This window comes from Coffea arabica, chromosome 6e (assembly GCF_036785885.1).
Source record: "Coffea arabica cultivar ET-39 chromosome 6e, Coffea Arabica ET-39 HiFi, whole genome shotgun sequence".
NCBI lineage: Eukaryota > Viridiplantae > Streptophyta > Magnoliopsida > Gentianales > Rubiaceae > Coffea > Coffea arabica.
Window position 1 is genome coordinate 49,101,138 of NC_092321.1, and position 7,410 is coordinate 49,108,547.

The window sequence follows — 7,410 nt, forward strand, 5'->3', positions numbered from 1 at the left end:
GAATCCTCAAACTTTGTCGAAAATCAACACAAAACTGTCTTGACTTTCTAAAACAACAACTTTGGGCTAAATTTCGAATATCTTCCAACTGGAATCATGGAAAAGTGTCTTCTAAGAACTTTTAGACTTTGGAAGTAGTTTCCAACGGCACCAAGTTTTCCAATTTTGGACTTGTAGAGAATGAGATACGATTTTTCAAAGTATGAGTGACAAATCTGAAATTTCCGAACTTAAAGGAAATTGAGGGTTGCCAACCCTCTATTTTCCTTCGATATTGCTAGACCGTTTTACGCTTGATTTCAAAGATGAAAATCAGATTTCGCTTGTGTTTTAAAACCCTATTTTTGAGCCTCGATTTACGAGTAATTAAGGCTCATTTTCGTAAAATTTTCTTAGATTGTACAAGTGTACAATCTTCCTCGATAATTAGGGGTTTTAAGCAATAGTGTGTGATAGACAATTACTATTTGCTCAGGTACTCAAGGAGACCTTCAAGAGGATCTCGAGAGGAACACCTAAAGGCTCGTTTACGCACTTACTCCCTTGTTTCGATTGGTGAGTGTCAAGTGCATGAATTTGTTGCTAAGTGGTTAACTGTTTCTTATCCGTTATACGAATTTGAACTTTGTGAGACGAATGTGTATTTTACCGCACTCGTTCTCCTTCAAATGAAATTATATTCGTATTTGGCTATGTGAATTCATATTCGACTTGTACTTAGTAATGTGGATGTGATTCGTATTTGTGATTCCTATTTGGAATCGTCGATTTGAGCGTTGCTCATCGACTTATATTCGTATTCGTATTCGTATTCGGGGGATGCCCAAACTCGTTGGCTAACTTTGCGAATCGAGTCAGCATGGGTTTGGTCGATAAGCTTAGCAAATCATGAGATATTCGTAGAGTATGATCTATTGGAGAGATCTTGCTCGGCATTACTTGCGCAGTATTGCCATGATATACTCGAGTATTATCAAAAACTTTGATGAGCAGGACCGGTAAGGGGGTGTAACGGTGACGGGATTCGAAGTAAAGTGGTATATCTATGGATTTGATACTTATGTGGTTGACGGAGTGTCAACATGAGATGTGATCAAGACTTCGACTCGACTACGTGGAATTTAGCTCATGAGAGCTACTGTATCCTTGAAGTGTTTCTGTTTATTTTTCCTATTCAAAATGTGAATTATTCGAACTTATAGCTTTACTTACTATGTAAATTGTGGCTACTTGGATTACATGTTTGCATGTATGTTTCTTGGCCTCACTGAGTATTGGCTCATCCCATTAGTTTGTTTTCCTTAACAGGAATCCGATTGGATGGAGTTAAGCAAACGCCGACTTGAGGCACTTTTGTATTAGTGTTTTAATTGTAATCGACTAGACACTTTTGGATGTTGTATATTTTGGGGAAAGTGATTGTAAATTTGAAATTGTGATGTAAGACTGGATATTTATGTATGGAAATGACTTCGTACCTTTATTCCGACTTTCATTGTTAGTATTAGATTAGGTTTGAATTGGATTTGTCTCGAGTCCTGGCGAGAGTTAGGCAGGCGTCCAGCGGATACCCTTTGGTTCACCTTAGGGAGAAGTGGGGGCGTCACAGGTGGACTCGTACAAAGGCACCTCATCTGATTCAGGTTGGAGGATACAGAAGACAGGAGAAGAAGGGGATGCAAGGGGGGTGGAAAAGAATTCAGAGATAAAGGCCATGAATGTAGAAACAGTGCAGGGAGAAAATATAGACAAGCTGATGGCTTAACCAAGAGCAAGTTCACATTCAGGGGGAGATAAGATGGAAATGATGATAGGAGGAAGTAAGGAAAATGGAATAGACCAAATGCAGAACAAGGTGGCAAAGAGAGGCACAAAAACAAGACGTCTGCCAAACACAATTAGGCAACCTTTAGCCATCTTTAATACAAATAAAACTCAACATGTGAGAACCCGTAATTTGCATTTTCTCGGTTTTCGCATTTTTCATGGCTTGTTTTCTACACTTTCTGTATCCGGAAAAATTTCTAGATAAATTTTATGAGTAAATATAGTTTTTAGATGATTTTTTTAGTATCGAATAGATTTTGAGAAATTAAGAGCGTATACCGGACGTGGGACCCACTAGTGCGAAAAGTTCGGCAAATTTCGGCCAACTAGATTAAGTTTTGGATACTGAAATTATTTTATCGGGTGTTAAGAGATAATTAGAGGATACCTAGATGGACTATCATTGGAGAGACAAAAGGATAGAGTTGCATTAAAAAGGGTGACAAGTGTCACCTTCCTATTCAACCTTGACTTGACCATTATTTCTTACCTTTACTAATACTCAATTTTGACCCAAAAAGCACCTAAATTTCTGCAAGCTTGGCCGACCCTCTCTCTCTCAAGAAAGAAAGAAAACTCTTCAAGTTTTAGCTCCAATCTTGCTCAAGTTGAACCATCCAACCATTTGATCTTGCAATTACTCCATAAAACCTCTTCACTTAGTGATTTTGAGGTGATTGGTGAAGTTGTTTGGAAAGTTAAGGTGACCAATAGCTCTCTCTCTCTTGTTCTTAAGGTAAGTTGTGAAGAACCACCCTCCTCCTTTAATTGATGCTTAAATCATGCTTAGTGGTAGTATAAGATGCAAATTTATGGATTAAATCTTGAGTTTTGGTTGAATTGGTGAAGTTTTATTATTTTTGGGGATTTTTCTGTTTTAATATAAGCATGATTGTGTGGTTATGTATGATGATTGGAAATGGTATGTAAGGCATCTAGAAGGTGGAAAAAATGATTAATTGCAACCAATTTCTGTTTTGGAAGAAAATTGAAAAATCTAGGGTTCTTGAAGCTACATTCTGTCCGAAATTTTAGGTCATAGATAGAGGCCAAATTGGCCTTAGCTCAAAACATGAAAGTTGTAGGGAATGACATTTTAGAGGTGTCTACAAAATTTCAGGTAAATCGGAGTATCGTAGAGTGAGAAAAGTCAAAATTACTATTGCTGTTCTGGTTCTACCCGAAATTGAGATTTGCGACTGTAATTGGTTGTTTTGGCTGGAATTGCTTCCGAATTGGTTGTTGAGACCTTCTGATGAAATGTATCCCTGTTTCTTAGCTTTCAGCTGGTTTTGGAATTTCTGGATTTGGACTTGTAGAACCTGAGTTATGATGTGTCCGCTAGAATGCGTTTTGGTGAATCTGTTTTACGTTGTTGATGAAGTATCTTGCATTTTTGACCTGTTTGCACTCAAAACTGAGTTGAGTGACCTTCTGTGATGTTGTATCCCTGTGGTTTAGCTTCGAAATGGTGGGTCTTTCACCCTCATCCGATAATCGTAGTGCATTTGGTGCTATTACCGCAAAGTAGTCAAAACCTGTTTTTTTTTCAGGGCCAAAGTTAATTGCATGTCCGAAATTTCTGGTTTCCTTTAATGTTTGTATATGTTCATGGAACCCTATTGGGGTCATATTTGGTATTGGTTTATGACTCGTTATCGAGTCTCCTTGTACTTGTTCGCATGTTTTAAGGCTTGCTTTCATTCCGGTCATTTCCTAGCTAACTTTTGTACTTGTACTACTTTGAGCCTAGTGAACGGCTTTTGGGAAATGAGATGACTTTTGTGTGAGATGTTGGGACTGATTTGAGGAAATAATGAAGCCATGATGGCTGGAAAGTTAGCAAATTTAGGGGAAGTGCTGCCCGATTTTCTAGGCCGTTTGGTTCCTTTAAGTTGGATTTGCCTTTTGGTAGAAATGAAGGGCTTTTGGGTTGTTGAACCTAGGTCTTCATGTTACCTTTTTGTTCCCAAAAATCATGTTTTGCACCCTTGCATTAGTAATTATTTGGCGAGGCATACGACTAGTAGTCGAGCCTCACATGTGCATTCTGTTTACTCGATTCTGGAAGTGAAACCTTCAATTGGTTCATTTTGATTATTTTAGGGTTTCTTGGCGATTAAGGCCAATCTGAAGTGAAAACTTTTGAAGTTGAGCCGGTGAGTGTTCCACTACCTGCTACCCGTTATGTGAAATATCTGAATATCTGAATACTTGATTTATGACTATTGAAGCCAAATACTGTTTTGATAAAATGGAGGCGAGGGTGTACTTTATCACACTCGTTCTCTGGTCTGTTCATATGCCAATTTTGAACGCGTATCTGAATCTGCTATCTGTATCTGTTATCTGTATCTGGATCTGTATCTGTTCTGACGTCGTTTGGAAGCTTGAGTCCAACGACCTTTCTGTGACCTATGAGCTCAAATCCTGTGGCTAAGTTATTCGAGTCGGGCCGGCAAGGGCCTGGACGATTAGATAACGAACCACGGTAGTCTGTTTTGGGATCTTTGGGTATTGAGACCCTTGATTTCGGGTATACTCGAGTATTACCATTTTTGTTTCTGTTAAGGTGAGCGGGCCCGGTAAAGGGGTGTTTGGTGGACGGAATTTGGTGTAAAGTGGGGTCTATGGACGCGTTGGTTCTATATACGTTGACGGAGAGTCAACCGGCTTGGATCAAGTACTGCGCTGGAAAGCTGGCTCCTGAGAGCCACCTGTATCCTTCTGATTTGAATCATTGGTTCCTTTACTTTACATCTGGCATGTGTACCTGATTTGTGAAATGTGAAATGCCATGGTTTTACTGCTATATGTTTGGTACCTCATTGAGCGCAAGCTCACCCCTTTCTGTTCCTTTTTGTTTTCCTTACAGGAAAATAAATACTTTTGGACTGGATTTGATAATTGGTTGCCGAATTGAGCTAGTTGGACATATCTTTTGTATAGATCATTGATTTAAACCCTAAATATACTTTTGGGTTCGTTTCTCTTTTGGATTTGGCAAACCGTACATGTATCCACTTTTGAATCACTTTGGTATGCCCTTTGGGTTGTATATGCTAAATTTTGAGATGTAAATATTTGCTTGACGTTTGGTTGGGTTTTGCCATGTCGGTTCCTATTCATGGCCGACTCCGATTTCATTTTGTTTTATTTTGGGATTTTGACTTGTCTATGCGCGTTGTATGGTCCGGAACGTATTCGATCGCTCTAATCTGAACCGTTAGTCCTGGCGAGAGTTGGGCAGGCGGTCCGCCGAACCCTTTGGTTCGCCTTAGGGTGAGGTGGGGCTGTCACACAACAACTGTAGCCTGTCAAAAGGAAAGCAGCATGGGAAGATGAGGATGTGTAAATGACAGGAAATGAACCTGAGATGCAAAGGAGCAAAATGCTGAAGAAAACTGAGGAATTGAATTGTAAGGAGGGGAAATGGGGGTTAATCCCCAAATGCCTCCACCATCCAAATGAGATTTATGGTGTGGAACTACCAAGGTGCAGGAGGCCCCTTGGTAGTTCCTTAGCTCAAGAAGGTAATAAACCTCCACTCTCCTGAAGTTATTTTCTTATGTGAAACTAAAAATCAAAAGAGGCACATGGAAGTAGGAAGGAAAAGCTTAAAGTTTGATAACTGTTATGTAGTGAACTCCCTAGATAAGTTAGGTGGACTAGTAGTTTTTTGGAATAAGGATTTAGAGGTGATAAATGTGAGAGATGCTGGTTTCTTTATTGAAGTCAAAACTGATGACAAGGAGAATTAATGTAAGTGGTACTTCATAGGAATTTATGCAAGTGTGGATGATAGAATCAGGAAAGAGTAGTGGTTAAAAATTCAACAAGAAAAAGAGAATTGGGGAGAGCAATGGATCATTGTTGGAGACTTTAATGACATTGAATCAAACGGGGAAAAATTTGGGGGAGGGAGGGAGCAACAGACCTGAGAATAGCTTTAAAGATTTTAGATACTTCATAAAAGGCAACAATCTCATAGATTTAGGGTTTTAGGGAAGCCTTGGACATGGTGCAATCAATGGGAGGAGAATAGAGAGATTAACGAAAAACTGGACAAAATTTTGTGTAGTACTGAGTGGTGTCAACAGTTTCCAAATGCTAAATGTCAACACATTCAGAAAGAGGCCTCAGATCATTGTATCTTGATGTTATATACTGACTCAAGGTTGAACATAATCTGAAAAATATTCTATTTTTATAAAAAATGGACATAGGATGAGAAGGTGTGAGATGTCATAAGTGAGGCCTGGTCTGGACACCAACAAGGATAAAAAATGTTCAAAGTTGCAAGGAAGACAAGGGCATGCAGAATGGTAAGGTGGAACAAAAAGAGGAAAAATAACTTAGGAACTAAAATCAAATAATTGAAGCTGCAATTGGAAAAAGCAAAGGAGCCTAAAAATCCTGGTAACAAAAGAACTATAAAACAATTGAAGGAACAATTAAGCAAGTCCAATAAAGAGGAGGAAATATATTGCTGCCAGAAAGCAAGAAGTAAGTGGTTAAAAGAAGGGGACAGGAACACTGCTTATTTTCATGCATCTGTGGGAGCAAGAAGAAAGAAGAATACAATTTCATGCCTCCAAAGGAAAATGGAAATTGGTATGAAACCACGAAAAAACATGGAAGAGGAAATATGCAGCTTCTATCAAAACATCTTCAAATCCTTGTAGCCTGACAACTTTGATGAGATACTGAATGAAGTCCCCTACACAATTTCTACTCAAACGAATGAGAACTTGGTTAAACCAGTGGAGGAAAAGGAAATTAACGCTGCAGTTTTTCAATGCATCCAAATAAGGCCCCAAGTCAAAATGGTATGTCTCCTCTTTTCTTTCAAAAATATTGGCATATCAAGAGTTTCTTTCATAGTGGATATATGTTTAAAGCTGTTAATGAAACTTTTGTTACCCTGATTCCTAAAGTGGCTACATCCACAAAATTTATCCCACTATAGACCCATTAGCCTTTGTAATGTCCTATCCAAGATCATCTCCAAAATATTTACTAATAGGCTAAAAAAAGTTTTGACCAGATGCATTAGCAACTCTCAGTCTGCCTTTGTTCAAGCAAAAAAATCTTAGACAATGTCATCCTAGCCCATGAAGTCATGCACTACCATAAAAACAAAAGAAGAGGAAAGGAAGGATTCATGACTATTAAGTTTGATATGTCCAAAGCCTATGACAAAGTAGAATGGGTTTTCCTAGGTAGAATGATGTTCAAATTGCATTTTTTTCCTCTCTGGATCAAATGGATTATGAATTCTATTTCTACTGTATCCTATTCTTTTAACTTGAATGGTGAAAAAGTGGGTTATGTATAGCCTAATAGAGGCATTAGACAAGGAGATCCTTTGTCCCCATATTTGTTTTTAATTTGTGCTGAAGGAGGATTATCTTGCATGATAGCTAAAGCTGTGGCTAATAAGGCTATTATAGGAATCAATATGGGCAGGAATTGTCCAGAAATTTCTCACATTTTCTTTGCAGCTGATGCATTGCTTTGTTGCAAAGCTACACCCCAGGAAGCTCAGGTGCTCAAGGAAATACTGGAGAAATATGCAAAAGC